This window comes from Pantherophis guttatus, chromosome 1, assembly GCF_059756535.1.
Source record: "Pantherophis guttatus breed Tessera chromosome 1, ASM5975653v1, whole genome shotgun sequence".
Lineage (NCBI taxonomy): Eukaryota > Metazoa > Chordata > Lepidosauria > Squamata > Colubridae > Pantherophis > Pantherophis guttatus.
In genome coordinates, this window is record NC_142063.1 from 239023022 (window position 1) to 239042532 (window position 19511).

The following is a 19511-nucleotide window of genomic DNA, read 5'->3' on the forward strand; positions in this document are numbered from 1 at the left end:
ACAGTCCCTTTTGTAAAAGGGATTTTTTTTGGGGGGAGGGGGGGAGATAAATCATTGCTGAGGAAAAAAAGGTCATTTTCAAAAGGCTTTAAGAGCTTCGTTTTGTGTGGCTTTTCAAGGTGAAACAGGTAATTCAGTGCACTGGAAGTCTTTTGTATTCAACTTCATTCACCCTTCGTGCCACCACTACCAACAAAAAAAGTAATGAAATAGGCTCAAATAAAGTCCTTTATTAGGCACATCTCCTAACTAGATTCAAGGAGCATTTTTGTTGCTTCTTATACATGAAGTAGAACATACTCCTTCCTTGAAAAAATTATCTAAAGCAATTTAGTCAAGGGTTAATCCGTGTATTGCTTTTCCAATTTGTTTAATAACAAGAATAACATTTCCCTCTCCCAGGTACCATTTCTGAAATCTCATCACTGATAGTATTGCTCCATGACTGGATTTTTATCAAATGACTGATAAGGCAGATGGAGACCTAGAAAAAGGAAAAGAGAGAGACAACATAGTCTTGTTTGAAATCTGCATTGGTTAATTTAAAACCCTTTCCTATCTATCTATCTATATATATTGTGAGTTCCTGCCTGAACATGTTGTACAAAAATAAACATTTTGCTCTAAGAGGAAAATAGAAATAAACAACAACAAAAAAAAAAGTAGCAGCAATAAGCAGCTGGATGGAAATAATGTATGACACAAATATAGATTGCATGACATGTACTTTACTTCTTTCATAAAAATGAATACTGTAAGGTAAATCTATTTCTTTTTCTGTTACATTTTATTTTCATTCAAATTACTTACAGCAAAAAAAAAAGCCTCTTAATTTATCATCTTTTCCTTCAGTTAAATGGTTTAAAATGATTTTCAAGGATAAAAGATTTATTTTACAGTAACACTTCATTATAGGAGATATGGATTAATATAAATCAGTTTGATATTTATATGAAGTAACTAGACGTGTTTTTTTTTTAAAAAAAGTGGATTTAAAAATAAACTTTTTCATAATTATATCATATTTTTATTCAAAATATTCATCAGGGTTTTTTTTTTTTTTTAAGCCGTTGACTATAAGGCCAGATCTATATAAAAAAAGAGGAAAAACAGAGAAAGGACAGGAGGGAGGAGCCTCTTCCTGCATTGTATTTATCTTCTCAGATGGAAAAGAAAAGAAAGGCTATCAAAGATCTTAACATTGCAGTTTGTTTCTATGATGAAGGAAAACATTACCTTTGTTTTTGTGGTTTGACATAGAAATAACAATCAAATGTAATGTGCTTCCGACCTTTAGCGGTTTATCATTTATAGCACAAGAACGGTGTGTAAAGTCATCCTCCTTCCAGTAACTTCTCAGCCTCCTTTTAATACCTTTGGCAGTAAATGGAGACTTTCTGGTAAATAAGCGAAACCTTTTGCTATTGCATTTTCTCCAAAATCAAAAAAGGCGACATGCTTTTAAATTTCCTACAGAAAGGGCAGCTATAGCATCCAGGTTGTACTATGACTGAAATTGTAAATCTTGAACCAGAGGAAACCAAAGACTCTGACGGTGCCATTACAAGGAATGAGCAAATGCAGAATTCAAAGCGTTCCTTGCAAACAATCCTTTCATGCAGGGCAAAAAGATGTTTCAAAGCTTGGTTTCAGCTGCTCCGAAGGAGTTTGAAAGAATAATCCGCATTATGATTGAAGATAAAAATGTCTTAACTTTGAGGTCTGGCATTGGGCTTTGTGACTTATTATAGATGTGCTCTACTAACGTACTGGAATATTGTAATTTTTTCCCCCTTTTCTTTTCTTCTGAATGTTAACAGAACTTCTTTCTCTTATTGGAGCCAAGTGCCTGTACTGTGAACTAGGACTGTTGATAACAAAGACAGTTATGTTTTAGCCAAGAGGAAATGAAGGAATAGTTATTATTGTCATAGGAGCTGTGGAAGCATTTATTTGAGAGATAAAAAGAAAGGATGCTTGTACTTTGCACCTGAAATGGCATTTCACGGCTTTGCAAGATTTGGCAGAGTAAAACAACCGTCTTTGTGCAAAAGGACCGTAAAACCTGATGAAAAGAGAAGTGAATCAGTAATCTCCACAACAGGGAAAAAAAAATGTAGAGTAAATCAGAAGCAGTTTAATGACTTGATCCAGAACTTATCCCAGATATTCTGCCACACTTGATGCAGAATGGTGATTCATTTTCAGTTCCAGGTTTTCAGGGGTGACAACACAGTCAAAATAGGAGTAGTGGCTGCTTTGGAACCAGCAGACATAAGGACCTAGTTGGACTTTCAAAAAGCAAAGAACACATCTGATTGGGGCCATAAAAGAATCTATGGTGGGCCAGTGAAGATGTGGAATGTCCAGACAGTCTGAACACCCATAGAAGGGCAGCCCCTAGATGGTAGCAAAGAGACAGTAAACCCCAACTCCTTCGTGACATTTACTGGTTGTCCAGAGTTTTCCAGCCCAAATCTGATAGTCCTAATACCGATCCAAATTGTTGCTGTGGTTCTACACTCCAAACCACCTTTTCTGCAATGCTTCCCACAAATGGGTTGTGAGTGGCATTAAATGCAGCCATCATTTTGTTAATGGATGATCAATATTAGGGAAGACTATCTCCCTCTAACAGATTTGTCTTGGGCCCGGATAGTTTTATTTAAGCGCTTAACAAATGATGTATAACTCAAAATAACTTCCAGAAAAACAGGGCCTTTCAACTCATAGTTACAGAACGTTAAAATCGGTTCCAATTCTCTATTTAATAATATTTTAAGACAAGGGGGAAAAAATCTGTTATGGTTTATTGGGGAAGTCTTCCTTTCATTACACTCTGCAATTTGATTTGATTTGATTGATATTTTCATGGTTTGCATTTTTAAAGGATGTTGACATTTGAACTAAATAAATTACTAGCGCTCCATCTGAAGGCAGGTTCTTATGTGAAGATTATTGGCCTTTCATGTGTTTTCTGACTCACAACCATTTCCAGACTGTGGAATATTCTTTCTGCTCATTACTTCTGAGCACATGCCTGCATGTTTATAGACTGTATATTTATATTCCAAATATAGGAATGATAACTATACAAGCATATAATTTCATTCTATATAAATTTGATCCAATTCCACAATATCAGAGATTTATGAGGTCTGTGACAGTGTAGTTAAAAAAGAAACCCCACAGAACTGTTTACCTGATTTATATATATATATATATATATATATATATATATATATACAGTATATAAACAAAATACAAATGTAGTTTAAAATAAATAAATAAATAAATTAAATAAATAAATACAGTTTGAGTCTGATACAGGAATGTAATGACAACTGACACAAAGGATCCTTAGAAAGCATGTGAAGCTAAAAATGTTATGATTTAATGAGGTCATATTCTGACTGGCAATAAAATCTAAAAAACCTTCCTTTTGTATTCTGTTTTGGAAAATGAAAAAAAGATAGAAATCAGTTATAAAACTTTTTAATAAATAGATATTTTTATTCCATTTTAATAGATCATACTTTCTACAAACAAAATTATAGAAAATATTTCAAAATTTTTATTGTTGTTCTAGTTTTCTTCTATAGTGTTTTAGCAATTCATCTTTTTTTAAAAAAAACTAATTTTCTTCTAATATGTTTCAAAGACTTTTATTAGAATTTGGCTAAATTGCAGTTGAAGTCAAAGTGACTGTTTAGTAAATCTATAAAAACATCTGATTTTGGAATTAATTCTTTACTTTCCTTTTGAATCTTTGCATATTCTTTTTGAAAAAAATTAAAATGCTATAGTCAAAAATGAATATATTTTCTTCCATCAAAGAAAGTGAATGATAATAGCTAACTTTCAAATTTGCTTGCGCTAATTTTAAATGGAAATTGAATCTTATGTCTAATCCATTAATTTACAAAGTGTCATGGAACACTTGGTGAAATCTGATTCATATTACTCACATAAATTCTTCTTCCCAGGAGCCTTGATGTTCATCCTAAAATTGTGCTCTGAGTAGATAAGTGTGAATGTAGGAATTGCAGGAGAAAGCCCGAAGAAGTAGTCTAGTTTTACAGAATGTGCTGGAACTCCATAAAAATGTGGAGTCATAATGTTTGATGGCAAATGCCGTATTTGCTCAATATCTTTTAAAGTAGAGCAAATATTTATTGTCACTCAAAATATGTCATTTTGTAATATTTTGAGAGAGAGATTCAATTACAGTTACATGATGGCAAAAATTATGGACACTTGTGTGTAATGCAGATGTTCCTAAAACTTAACAATAATATACAGTGTTTCCCCGAAAATAAGACCCTGTCTTATATTTTTTTGAACGCCGAAATAAGTGCTTGGCCTCGGTGAGGTCTTATTATTTTGGGGCGCATGGAGCAAGATGGGGCTTCTCTTGCCATCTTACCTGATTTTCAGCTCTGCGTTTAAATATTTTTTTGGGGGGGGTTATTTTCGGGGGGAGGCTTATTTTTAGCCCATGCGCTCAAAAACCCGATTGGGCTTATTATCAGGGGATGTCTTATTTTCAGGGAAACAGGGTAGGTGCACCTGTGTTTCTACATATATATCTGTTGGAAAATGCATTAAAATGATGAGACAACCAAAATTATTGTTGAGTAAAGATGGAATAATGAACTTTTATTGCATGGCCTTTGATGACCAACAGATTGTAAGTAGAGTTCTCCTTTTGGGCTTCTAGTTGGAAAAGAACTGTAGTTTGGAACATGATTTCCGTTGTTTTGGTTTGGGAGTTATTTAAGGGTAGGAATGTAATCACATATATTATATCACAGAGGCATCTTGTTCCTAGATATATCCTGAGGTCTTTATATCACCAGATATTCTCATGCAGCTCTCCAGAAGGTTTACAAAACTCCAAATGATCCCTTGATGTATTTTTCTGCTGCCATCTAGTGGTTGTCAGAGAGTCTGTTTGATGTAGTGATTAAGGCACCAGACTAGAAGTTGGAAGACTGTGAGTTCTAGTCCTGCCAAAGTCATCTGAGTGTCCTTGGGCCAATCACTCTGTCTTAGTCCTAAGAAGGATTTGGCAATGGCAAACCACTTCCAAAATCTTGCCAGGAAACTGCAGGGGCTAATTCAGGCAGTCAACAGATGTCAACACTGACTTAAAGAAGAAGTAAAAGTGGTTCTATGGATTTCTTTAGCCCAAATTTTGTCAGCCTAACATTGATGTGTTTTTAAAATCCTGCATTTGACCTTTTTCTTTAAGTTCATGTTCATTCCATATATTTCATATTTTAAACTTGCATACAGTTTAGAAATAAATTGCTAGATTTCTAGAAGGCATTCATTTTGCTGGGTTTTTATATTTCCATCCAATGTTTTTAAGTTACTCACACTAAAATATTTACCAAATATATCTGAAGATTAGAGGCATAATGAATTCTTTCTGATGTCTCAATGCTTTGTTTCCCCTTTCTTTCTGAACATTAACTTATCTTTATGTTGTACAAGGTTTTAGGAATTCTATAAGAAAAGACAGTCATTTTGATTTACCAATGCTCTTATCTTATAATCTAGTTAAGGCAACAATAATGAAACAAGTTAAATTCAGGGTCAGTTTAAGCATAGCAGAAATACAGCGAAAAAGTCACATTTTTAGATATCACAATTAATTACAACAGAATGTTTCCATACATTCAGAATTTATAATCTGACTTCCTGGATAGAACAACATTTAGTTAAAAAAAAAAAATGTGAAAGTAAAACTTCAGATTTGGTTTCCCAATTACAATCCTATTCCTTTGGAATTAGGTGGGTGAATCAAACAGCCTTAGGAACCATTTCATAGATGAGCAGAATACTGCATTCTTCCCAGTCCAATAATGTTATTTTTAGGCATAGCACATGAATACATCAAATAAAAGAAATGCTGTATATTCCCACATTCTGGAAAGTTATTAAGCTGAACAAAATTCATACTCATCACTAAGCTAAGACCAAAGCTACCTTAAAATGTGAAGGTACGATGTCTAAAGTTGTCTAAAGATGTCTAAAGTTGACAAAACAACAACAACAACAACAACAACAACAACAACCAGCTGTACTAATGTTTTGTGTGTCTATATGTGCTTTAACAGACTATAATATACTTAATTATGTATTTCAGAAATAAAGTCTGTATTTTTAATAAATTGCATTTATTTTATGCTCCATTTTGTTTTTAAACCTATTCTTGCATTTGGGGATGTGCTTGGAATCATAGGAATTGGTATCATATATGTATGCTGAAAATCCAAGCTTCTTCTGAAAATAAAAAGAGTCGCAATAAAAAGAGTCGCAATAAAGAGTGGAAATAAAAAGTGTGAAAATAAAAAGAGTCAAATAACTGGCTCACCATGCAGGTCTGTGACACTTTCTCTATTTCTCCCTTGCTACACTGTAGGTGGTTGGCTGGAAATTGGGCATATTCAATATGGTTTTATATAATATTTAATTGAAACCTATTTAGCACAGTCACAAAATGTATAAGTTAGCGCCAGATTTCTATGCTATGTTAATAACAGAAAAGTCAGCCTGGAGAACAGACTGATAGTTTGCTACCTTATATGAGTTCCTTCTGGGGATCTGAAATCATCAGTTATAAGGGAGACAACTGTTCCATCTTTAGCTATCCAGCTGATGAGCCAGACTGCCAACTCCAGGACAGAATTTGTTCATTAGCAAACTCAGACCAGTGATCTGGATGCACTCACAGCATTCATTGCCAACCAAATGTCACCATAAAATGTCCACTAAATTCCCTCAACAACATCAGGAGCTGCAAAACCAGCTGAACTTCAGATAGAGCACAAAATTAATGGGCAAAATAATTCCGCAAATAACACTCTTGTTACTGTAATAGGGGCATTGAATTAATCATCTATTTTTCCATGGCAAAACAGGGACTGAACTCTGGAGTCCTGGATGGTATGAATGCAGCAAACGCAAATGACCTCTAACGATTTATTTAAGCACCAGCTTGTATTTATTGTTTCTCAATTTGTGCAAATGGAGAAGATATAATTCATTTAATTAGTATAGAGTCAACTTTCTTCGTTTTCCTTAGAGAGCCTTGTACTTTAGGAATTGCAGTAACATTTCCCTAACATTTATCTAGTCAATAGCCATGAAGTGCAATTGGTAGCATCTCCCTACAGCTGCACTGTTTGCAAATAATTAATTGGTTTTTTTTTTTATAAAAAAGATCTAGTTATACATTGCCAAGAATAAACACAAAATATTATTTGCAAATATGTCTAGAAAAGCAGCTTACGAAACAGTCTAAACTGCAGTAAGTTATATATTCATTACAAAAATATAAAAGAAAACTATTAATCAGAAGTCAGTTAGAACTAAGTCAAAGTCAACTTTCTCTGAGTTAAAAAGATGTTTTGAGAATTATTTATTGAGTGATTAATTGCTTATATTATTATTCCTTCTTTTCCTAGATTTCAAAGTAACATACCAGGCACTTTCCTATAATTATACTCTTGCAGGTAGATTAGGCTGAGAGATGATTGGATCAAAATTAACCAATTAACTTTGTGTCTAAATTAGATTGAATTAGGCTATCACAGTCCTATGTTCTACATTATCCTGGTTCTCAGTAAGAGACAGCTTGGCTAAAGGTTAGATAGGAAACTCTGTGATGAGAATCAGCAAAGCTAAAGTCAGATTAGCTGAATGCCAGATGACCTTAAAATATGTTGATGGAAGAAACAGCAAGATCCAATATTTCCTTGAACTCCAAATCCAAACCTTTTAGATCTTTTGTAGTTCAAAACAATATTATGCATTTGTGTATAAAGATGAATGACTGGGTAGAAGTTTTTGGGGGCTGGAGCAGCAAACAAATTGAAAATTAAATAAAAACTTTATTGATAAAGGGAAATATTTGTAGCTCAAGGTTGAAATGAAAAGTACTAGGTGCTCTCTGAACTTGGTGGTGGTTGTTGTTTTTGTAGACAATTCATTAAATTAAATAACATCATCAGTATATCGGCTAGAAAACAACCAAGCTCTGAGAGTACCAAAGACCCCTCATTTTTATTAAAATGCATTTTAAAAATTGGAGCTACAAGGTCATTGTCACATTATCACCAGTTCTGTATTCTAGAATAATTGCAACAAACAAGTCCTTTTCAAAGAGGACTTGAGACTAAATTAACACAAACCTATATTGTTTTCTTATTAAACTGCCTAATGTTAAAATTCTTGGTCAGGGAATCCTTGATCACAATTCCTACTATCTTTGGTAACATATCTGGTTGAGATTATTCTTAAATTTTTGGTGTCCTTGACATCTAAAGGGTTCTTTAGACATCCTTGATAAGGAGAAAGGGTAGTTTCCTTTCTATTTTTCTCCTACTAGCAGGTATTTGACCCAACAGATAAAAACATAAGGGATAAGTGGTTTGGGTGAATTAGTATGGAGGAAGCTAGTGTACTGTATGTTTTTAGTGTTGTTGCCGTTGTTGAAATAATGCTTTAAATAGACTTGCATTAGTGTTTTATGTTTATTCTTAATGTTAGCCATCTAAGCAAGGCAATCTAATGAGCAAACAATGTTATACATACAAAAAATATAATAATTCAACCCCAGTTTTACCAAGTTGCACATTTCCATTGCAAAGGTCATCCTTGTCTGTAGATGGAACAGGACTCACTGTGATGTCTCCTTTGCATGATGCTTCCTCAGAGGCTGGCTCGAGGGAGAATGAGATCATTCCTGGCACATCAGGAATTACTGATCTTGAACTGCCAGCAGAACAGGCTTCGGCTGGGGAAAGACCAATGAAGAAGAGGAGGAGGAGCTGCCGGCTGTAGTGGAGATCACAGCACACAGGTCAGAGAAGTGGAGGTCTGCCAGATTGCTGGGGAAAAGGCTCCACCCCTCTTGATGGGCTGCACCAGAAGCTATTTAGCACGGCAGGCAGAGGGAGGCATTGCTGGAAGCAATGTGTGAGGGTCATGGCTGTGTGCATCTTTGTGTTTACTGAGACTCTGAATTACTATAACCCAGAGGTCTTCAGACTTGGCAGCTTTAAGACTTGTGGACTTCAACTCCCAGAATTCTCCAGCCATAGCTGGCTGGAGCTCCAGCTATGGCTAGAGAATTCTGGAGTTGAAGTCCACAAGTCTTAAAGCTGCCAAGTTTGAAGACCTCTGCTAGAACCCATGAGCTAACATGGATGTACTTTAAGTTTTGCCTGGGAGCTTTATGTTTGTTTATAGGATTTACTGTTTGAGTAGCTTGCTGTTTGTGTTATGGACTAGTTGGCCATTGCCTGGGGAATTAATCTGGGTTAGCTCATGGCTGGCTTCAGTTGGGACAGTTATAAAGCCGGATGAAGAGAACTGCTGGGGGAAGACAATAAAACCCTCCACAAACCACACTGACATGTGAGTGTGAGTGAGTGGGGTAGCACACTCCATTAAAAATTCACCACTATTGCTTTCAATGAGAGATTAGCTATCCAGAGTAGGGCAGGGCTCTATCTTTCAGATGGTCATTGCCATGCAAAGCATTATTTTCTATCATTTTGCCTGAAACTAAGTAAAAACAGGTCCATTGTCTGGTTGTACCTGGAATGGGACAACTCACCACAGCCAACTCACCACAGCCAACTTGTCGTGGTCAACTCACTGCAGGACAACTTTCCATGGCCTACTTACCATGGGACAATTCGCTGGGGGATAATTCAGTAATATCAATTTAATTCTTTAAAATAATTTTAAAAATATTTTAATTTTTGTCATTTACATTTCATTTTGTGCCTCCGTTGGCATCCTTTTTAATTATTCTAATTAAATTAATTTATTCTAATTTAATTATTCAAATAATTTAATTATTCAAATGGTTTAATTATTCAAATAATTATTGTTTTAATTATTCCATTATTTCTTCAATATTAGTGTAACTTTTGTCCTGCACCGAGTTGTCTCATAACGAGTTGGCCATGGTCAGTTGGCTGCAGCAAGTTGAGTTTATCTGAGAGACTTCTGCTTAGTTCTCTTCCTAAGATCGCCTTACAATTGTGTAGTAGAATATGCTAACTTCAAACACTGTCGTAGCATGAAGCAAGAGTGGGATTCAACTTACTTCATCCTGCCATTTCTACTCCCCAATATCCATGAAATTAAATTCTGAAAATGGGGGAAATGCTCCATATTTAAAATTTCTCACCCAATGGCTGAGAACCTTCATTATGCAGCAAGCATGGAAAGTATGCCCAAATTAATTTCCTGAATTCTTGCATTATGATACAAAGGAAATGACCTTCTCTCCACTATAATAATTACATTATTTTTCATTTTTATTTCTTATTTTATTTATTTCCTGTCCCACCCCCACTCCTTAGGACACACACTTTGGCTAACAATAAGGGGAAAAAAATCTTTAGCATCTCATTAATTAGTTTAAACACTATTAAACTAAGGTGAATTGTTCTGAGTGCCAGAAGAAGGCTTTTGTTCTAATAGCATAGAGGAAGCTTCTGGTATTAGAAGAATGTGATTAGGATCACTTACAGGCTGGGTATCATGTAGTGCTGAAAATTATTCTAAAGAGTCATTAGGATTATTTCCTCCAAGTAGAAAAACATCCCTATCGGTACTAATCATACCTTGGAATTATGATTATATTTCAGGATGCCTACATAAAGAATTCGGAGGCAGATGGCTTTACCGTGGTAAGATTCCAACTTTTAATATTTTTTTGACCACTTACAGAAATGGCATAAATATTGCTTTGCAATTCTACAACAGGCAGATTTATCTGAGAATGTATGCTTGTTTTGTTTTTTAAGGCCAACATTGTTTTTCAGCTTTCTCAAAAGGCTTATGTTGATTTTTACCTAACATGAAATGACCCCTTCTCTCCCCCCACCACTCTCCTCCCACCCATCCACCCACCTGCCAAATGCCAGTCCCAACAACCACACCTTAAGATTTGCTCAGGAGGAACTCCTTGGAGTATTTCTAAAGAAGACAAAGGTCTCTGCTGTGGCATTAGTGTATGTAACTCACTCTTCAAAGAAATGTAAATTGTGCTGCCTTCCCTCTCTTCTTGACACAAGCTAAAAGCTTTCTGTTTGCCTAGGCCTTTTAGACTGTCAGTTTCTTCGCTTATAATTTGCCTTTTGCATGTTTTATGACTAAACTCTATTATTGTATTTTAAGGTTATATGTTGATTTTTGTTTCGTACTCAGCCACTTATTTTTAGATGAAAAGCAATTTTAAAATCTTACTGCCATGACTGTTGCAAGCAATCCAGCTCTCCGAGGCTTTAAAAATAATTCCTAGTAGTAAAAAAAAAAAAACTAACTCTCTAACTGAAAATCCAGTTCCAGGCAGAGTATCTATAACTCAATTTTGAAAGTTTTTAAAATGCAATAGTTCTAGCAGTACATGATTTAAAACTGTAGTCTTCCAAAAGTGTTAAGCAGCTCATTAAATACATAAAGTGTCACAATCCCATGTCACAGTTCCTTAATTTTATCAGATATGGGTTCTTTTCCCTTGAAAATCTTGTTAATTACTAAAAAAAACATTAGCTTGTTTTCTTGATAATTCTTAATAGAGACAGTTGCCAGTTCCTGGACTATTTTAAATCCCCAAACTGGGGCATTAGTAGTAGAGTTATCAATTCTTTCCTCTAGCCACTGTGTAATATGAGGGTTGTCCTCCTCCTCCTCCTCCTCCTCCTCCTCCTCCTCCTCCTCCTCCTCCTCCTCTTCTTCTTCTTCTTCTTCTTCTTCTTCTTCTTCTTCTTCTTCTTCTTCTTCTTCTTCTTCTTCTTCTTCTTCTTCTTCTTCTCCTCCTCCTTCTCCTCCTCCTCCCCCTCCCCCTCCTCCCCCTCCCCTCCTCTTCCTCCTCCTCCCCCCCTCCTCTGGCAGCCTTGATTCTATTGATGCAACTAAAATTGACCAAGCAGATAATTTTCATTTCATTCATAAAGCATCATTTTTCCCATGAGACAGCACAGACAGAAATGGAGCTATCAGAATATGTTTGCCTTTAAGTACTAGATGAAGTTGATACTAATCTTATGGGCTATACTGATCAGTGAAACTAATTCTACAGTTCAAAATACAATAAAGTAAGATTTAAAAGGGTAATCTGAGACTACTATGATATTCCTTTTATTTTTTATTTAATTGCTGTTAGATATTTTCTGATCAATGCTGAACTCTTTATGTCAGTAATACATTGTTTCTAAAGTTAATATAGTCAGGTCAAAGAGATTTCCAAACCTGGAATTCATATAACAACATTCCCTTCACTCTATTAAGGTGCTGCTTTAAATTCTGCATGCAATATCATAATGAGTTCCGTTAAAATGGATTTCAGTTTGTATCTAAAATTACATCTTTGGAAAGACATACTTATTTTCAAAGAAAATAATTATTTTTTACATAGAAAGGCAACAACAATCCTTGAATGCCAATATATGAATAATTTCTTTTTGAGAAAGTGATATAATCTAGATTATAACATAGAGAAAAGCATTTGATTATAAAATCATATTGAGTATTTGACTTGGTTACAATGTTTCAAAACTGTTAATAAGTTATCTCACTGACCTTCTATGGAACAAGCATATATACAGATATTTGTGACAGTAACTATGAAATAACAAAGTTATATATATATTCCTCCATTTTATGCACTGTCAGGTTTTTTAAAAAAAATAGAATAGAATAGAATAGAATAGAATAGAATAGAATAGAATAGAATAGAATAGAATAGAATAGAGTTCTTTATTGGCCAAGTGTGATTAGACACACAAGGAATTTGTCTTGGTGCAAACGCTCTCGGTGTACATAAAAGAAAAGATACATGAAATAATTTATGAAATGCACTGCAATAACTGTAGCAATAGTTGTTATCTTACATGGCTAAAATTCATGAAAATCTATGAATGTCTATTAGTTGTGAAGATCACATGCAATTCCAGCTTCAGAGGGAATTTGTCCTATGTACTATATTTGTTTTTGTTGACCAATAACAGTAAAACGAAGTGTTTTCTCTTTTGGAGGAGCTTCATGGAGCCCTTTGGCCAATGTGAGAAAATAATCTTCTAGTATGTTTACACTCTAATTTTTTTGGCTCTGTTCTCAGACATTCTCCAAAACATCTATGTTCCATCTATGGGTCCACCTAGAAACATGGGCTATTCTACAAACTCATTCAAAGTTTTAGAGAATTGCTTTTCTTGCAAACCTTTTCTGGTTAAAGATTCTTTTTTTCAAGTCTATATTACCCTAATCATCACAACACATTCAGTAATGGCCTGTTTTCTGAGTAGTCTGTGCATCTTAAAATAGTTTAGAATGTTATAGACAAATTCAGCAGTGGTTCTTACAAAATCAAGCAAAATACTTTCCCTGAAGTATCAGTTATCTGATTTAGACTTTGGCAATAATCATTTATAGTGTAAATAAAATGTCTCTCTTATTTTGCCTGTCATAAGCTGGTATAAGAAAAGTTAATAAGTTGCTCAAATACTGTCTTCCTTAAAAGTAGACAAGAGGAAGCAAAGAATCTTCAGTTACAAATGTTGGCATATATTATATAAACTGAGCTGATAAATATGACTGAAAATGATGCATAATTTAGAATTAGAGTTCAATTTATTATGTTAGATCCATATATGAAAAGAGCTGTGCAAAATAGATACCTAATCAGGTTTCTTTTTTTATCAAGGGTTTCATTAAATTATAGATAATTATAGATCATCTTAGTGGCATCAGTATAGTAGATCCAAGCAATCTTAGATGATTTGTATCCAAAAGAAACTTTGAGCAAACAGCTTATCTGCATATCAAACTTGGGGTACCTAATCATGCATCATATTCACCTTCACTCCAACTGTACTCAGCCTTCTAAAGTTACCCTTGCAATTTGAGGAATCAGGGAAAAATGGTATTCTGCCAGTACAGCTGAATTTTACAATTTCTTAGTCATTTCCTACCGGTAGTAGTAAGAACAGTTCAATAGTGCAATTATCTCAAGAAATAATGGTCAAATAGAATTTGGATGGGCATTTGTTAGGGATGCTTTAATTTGGATTCCTGGAATGGGCAAGAACAGCTTAATTGACTCAATTCTACGAACCCAAAATTCTATGGTCTGATACGTCATTTGTACCTAGTTTATGAAGCGTTGCTTCTGATATGGATATGAATGTATCTATAATTATCAGGAATCAGATATTTAAAAGTTCATGGTCACAGTCATAGCAAACTCTCCAAACTCCTAATTTATGAGCCAGATGGAAAGTAGCATTCATTTGTATTTACACATTTGTAAGCACCTGTTATAGGGACGTGGTGGCTCAGTGGCTAAGACGTTGAGCTTGTTGATCGAAAGGACGGCAGTTCAGCAGTTCGAACCCCTACTGCCACATAATGGACTAAGCTCCTACTTGTCCCAGCTTCTGCCAACCTAGCAGTTTGAAAGCACATAAAAAATGCAAGTAGAAAAATAGGGACCACCTTTGTTCCATGCGCCTTTGATGTTTAGTCACGCCGGCCACATGACCACGGAGATGTCTTTGGACAGCATTTCGCTCTTCAGCTTTGAAACGGAGATGAGCACCACCCCCTAGAGTCGGGAATGACTAGCACATATGTGCGAGGAGAACCTTTACCTTTAAGCACCTGTTGATACATAGAAATAATACTGATCTTACAAAAGTTGAGACAGGATGTGCCAGTTTGTTTATATATTTTTTTTTTCTAAACCAGAATAAGTCATCTGGTTAAAAAAGAAATTCTCAGAGATAATAATTGGAATTATTACTGTTCTCAAGAGATAATAATGTTGTGATAATTGCTTTATGCAACTATTATCAATTGATTTAAGTAGTCCACAATGAGCATCTATTTTTCTGCATATTAGGCATTACAACAATAAGCATGCCTGAATTGATGATGCATAGGAAAAAGAACCCGAAGTAATTACAAAACTAATATAGTCAAACACATGTGTTTTTATAAATAGAATGAGAACAAATGATGAATATATAATTAAAAAAAAATTAAAAGATCTCTGTTGAATAGAGATTTCAGGTGTTGCCATAAAGATGCTTGAACAATTCGTTTTTTAGTCACAATACCAGGAATTGTGCTCAACTGACTACGAGGCTCGGTTGAATTTTATTTTTGAGTAACAAAATTTAAAGTTAGAGCTGTTTAAAACTGCTTTCTGCAACGAAATAATTACCTACAGTTTACAACTAAATGTTCCTTTGATAGCATCCCTGGGTTTGCCTCCAAATAATTTGTGTGTGTGTGTGTGTGTGTGTGTGTGTGTGTGTGTGTGTGTGAAGGCACAAACTAAGGCTATGTAGCAGATAATAATTAAGAAGTGGATGCATGGTAGCATAAACAGCATCTATCAGAAGTGTTTTAAAGCAGCTACATCTTCTCCCAAGATCATGCAACTGCCCTTCATACTTTAAAGAACCTCTTTGAAACTGAATACAAAGCACTCATTTTAAATATATAGAACTGGATGCCATAAAATATTTTTCTTTTTAAAAAAACTATCTTTTTTCATCTTTCTTTTTATTTGTATTGATTCCTGGAATCAAGAACCACTAAGAAAATTGGGCTACAATAGTGTACTTTATAGAAGGAAAAAGCACAAAGTACAGCAACACGTATTGTTATCTGTCTGTGCTCCAAGATAAAATAAGGATTAGATATGGATACCCATATCCCTGCTTACAGCAAAAGATGCCTATAGCCAATACAAGTGCTGTTTTTTCCCCTTCCTATATTGTGGAGACACCATCAGAAACCATCTGTTGATATTGGACATTTTTTCACATTCATAGGGAGTGAGAAGGTTTATTTGTTAAGGATCTCAATTTAAATGGATAGAGAAGGGCCTCCACTGAAGTTGTGGGAAAGTAGAACTAACAAGCAAGATGAAATGTATTTGAATTGTTTTTCCAATGAGCCCTTGATGCAATTAACTCCACCCATAGGTTTATTTAGGAATCTGAATGCTAACATGCATTTTAAAAGGAGGGAGGGGAGCTACAACATATGCAATTTATGGCAGTATAAGAAAATAACATAATAACATATCATGAATAGCAATCAAAGAACATTCAGGAATACTGAGCCCTATAACATAACACCCATATTTCAGGCTCTTTCTAACTCAAAAAAACATTCTATTACTTAAGTGCATCCAGTCTTTCATCCAAATCAAACAGTGAGTGGCAATGTACAATATCAAATCAGATAAAACCTGTCTTCCTCTTTCCTTATAGTTACACCCCATATTTAATATTTTTCACCCATGATACACAAATGTGTATATACTATTTTCCCACTGTTGAAGTGGTGCCTCAATTGTCAAAACAGGTATTGTCTGGAACAAATATCATTCTAGTCAGGACATTTGTTTTGTGACAGGAATTCTCCCAACAATGACATTTGTACGTTCCTTTAAAAAACACATCTTTGTAAAACTTCATTCCATGTCTTAACATATTTTGAAATAATGTACATTTCATATTTGTCCTTGTGATAATTAGATTACTTTCTTCTGTGTCTTAAAATCCATTTATTTTATCAATTCTGTTTTATCTTCTATTTTCATGTCCTTTGTTAGCATCGTCTTCTGCTTGTTGATCTTAAAACCTGCTAATGCATCAATATTTTTCAGATTTCCCATTAATGTTTCCATTCCCTTTAAAGGAAATTTCCAAAATCAACCCCGTTATTTAAAAAAGCCGTTAATGTATAGATTTCTTTTTTTAATCTTTACTTCCACAAGTCTTCATCTTATATCGCTGTTTACTATTTCAAGAACTCAAATAAACAAGAAAAGAGATAGTAACTCTGCCTTGTTCCTATTTGTATCTCACAAAGCTTTGTTAAATATCCATTCACCATTATTTGTGCTTTTTGTGTAGTATAAATCAATCTTAAAAGTTTGTTCCAAAATTCACATCTTCCAAAACTTTCAAGAGAAAACCCAATTCAAATTGTCAAAGGCTTTCTCTACATCTAAGAAAATCAATAGGGCTTCTTTTTCATTATGTTGCTCTAAATATTCCAAAATGTCCAACACATTTTATCATTTAAGTAAAAAGCCACATTAAGTCTCATGAATTAATTCTTCCAAAATTACTTTCATTCTATCAGTCAGTATTGTTGTAAAGAGCTTATAGTTATTCTTTTTAATAATGACATTGGTCTATACTTTATTGTTATAATTAAACCTTGTTCTTTTTTAGGTATTAATGCTATTTTGGCCTTTTTCCAAGTCTCTGGCACCTTTCCTCCTTGTCAGATAGAGTTCACTATATTTTGTAAAGGTTGTAAAAGTTCATCCTCAAAACAAAAACAAAAAAAGTGATAACCCATATGGTCCAGGAACCTTGCCTGCTTCATCCATTTTATAGCTTCAGAAGCTTCCTTTATTTGTATAGGTTCATTCATAATCTGTTTCTGTTGCTCTGTAATCCTTCATAAATTTTGTTTCTTTTCTACAGAGAGATGTCACTTGCTTTATACAAGTTAGATCAATATTGATAAAATGCTTTTTGCATGGACTTGCTATCAATTAACACAGTATCTCTCTCTCATTTTTTTTCATAATTTATATATCAACCATTTCCCTGTTTTGTTTGCAAACTCAAAGGTGTGTTTTGCTTTCCATAGTTCATTTTTAGTTCTAATTCTCTTACTGTTCACATTGATAACTGTTGTTGTAAGAGCTTAATTTGTTGGGAAATTTAATTCTTTTTTTCTCTTTATCTAAGCCAAAGTAGCTTGTGTTTTCTCTTGCCTCTTCTTTTTGAGTTCACCATTATGTTATACAAAACCTCTGATAAAATGCAAATAAAACAAAACCTTTATTTGCATCCCAAATCATTCCTAAATCAATACATTCATTGAATTTTTTTTAAAAAAAATATTTTAATTTTTTTTTACAATCTTTCACAATTGCTTTCTTCTATAGCAGCATTTTATTCAGTCTCCATTTAAAAGATTCTTTGTACAGTTCAAACTCACAAAATTATGATTGGAAAAAGGGTTTGGTAGTAGGTTTAGAAATTAATTTTAGAATCCTTAATAGCCAAATTATTGGAAATCTATACCTTATCTATTCTAGAAAAGGATCTATGTGTTTCAGAAAAATAAGTATGCTCTCTTGAACTGCCATTTTTCGGTCTCATATTTTCACAAGCCTTAAATTCAGAGGTGAAATCCAGTAGGTTCTGACAGGTTCTGGAGAACCAGTAGTGGATATTTTGAACAGTTCGGAGAACCGGTAGTGGAAATTTTGAGTAGTTCGGAGAACTGGCAAATACCACCTCTGGCTGGCCCCAGAGTGGCGTGGGAATGGAGATTTTGCAGTATCCTTCCCCTGCCAGGCCTACCAAGCCACACCGACCACGCCACACCATGCCCGCCATGTCCACAGAACCGGTAGTTTAAAAAATTGGATTTCACCACTGCTTAAATTGCCCATCAAATCAAAGAAAACCTTTAGTGATTTGTCTCTCTTTGGTCCAAGGATTTATCCAATAAGATACATAGAGTCCTATGTAGCCATTGTGGTGTAGTAGTTAGAATGCTGTACTGTCCACGGCTAGGAGTTCAATCTTGACTGGTTCTAAGTTGACTCAACCTTCCATCCTTCCAAAGTCGGTAAAATAAAGACCCCACAGATTGTTGGAGGCAATATACTGGCTTTGTAAACTACTCAGAGAATGCTGTAAAAACACTGTGGAGCAGTATATCTATGTACCCTATATACCCTGCACCTAAGATAAAGAAATATACGCTACTACCCATTTCCTCCTTGCCAATCTTCTGACAGAACCATCAGTAATGTACTAATATATAATAAAGAGAAAGATAATGTCATTTTTTTTCAATTGCAAAGTGACCAAAATATTAAATACTCTAATTTTTGTTCAAAGAACAAGACCAATATGAGGCATATTGTATGCTAATTCTGAATCCATACACAACTTTGTGTTCAAAAACTGACACAGACCAGTCAACAATGAGACATTTAAACTTCAGTTAATGTTGATCTTCTATACAGAGATACAAATTCATTGTAGATATAATTTTTCATTCATAGATTTGGAAAACTTCTTTATGATATTTTAACATCCTTTTTCACAGATTATTTCCTAGAAGGAAATCTCTAGACCAATAATTTTCTTAATCTTTTTAAAAACCATGATTTTTGAAAAGATGTTTGAAGTCCTTGATTTTACCCCAGGGCTCGTGGCCCTCTTTAATTCTCATTTCTAATCCCTTAACACTGTTAATCAAGTCTTCAGTACTTTTAATTATTATTCAACATCTTATTTAGGATTAGAATTCTTTTTTCCATGATTACCTTATGAATATAGTTCATCAAATATTCATTGTACAATTACAATTAAAAATGTAATTCCCACAAAGATGTCTTTAAAGTAAAGAAAGTAAGGACATTG

The 19511-nt window shown here is 34.3% G+C and overlaps 1 long non-coding RNA gene across 1 annotated transcript; it reads right to left on the reverse strand.

The window, feature by feature from the left end:
• Positions 1-212: 212 nt before the first annotated feature.
• Positions 213-14575, reverse strand: LOC132711065 (uncharacterized). The gene is made up of 2 exons (XR_009621833.1): positions 14527-14575; positions 213-484 (listed from the first exon to the last, which is right to left on the reverse strand). It is a non-coding gene; the product is annotated as an uncharacterized LOC132711065 (long non-coding RNA).
• Between the last annotated feature and the right edge of the window lie 4936 nt (positions 14576-19511).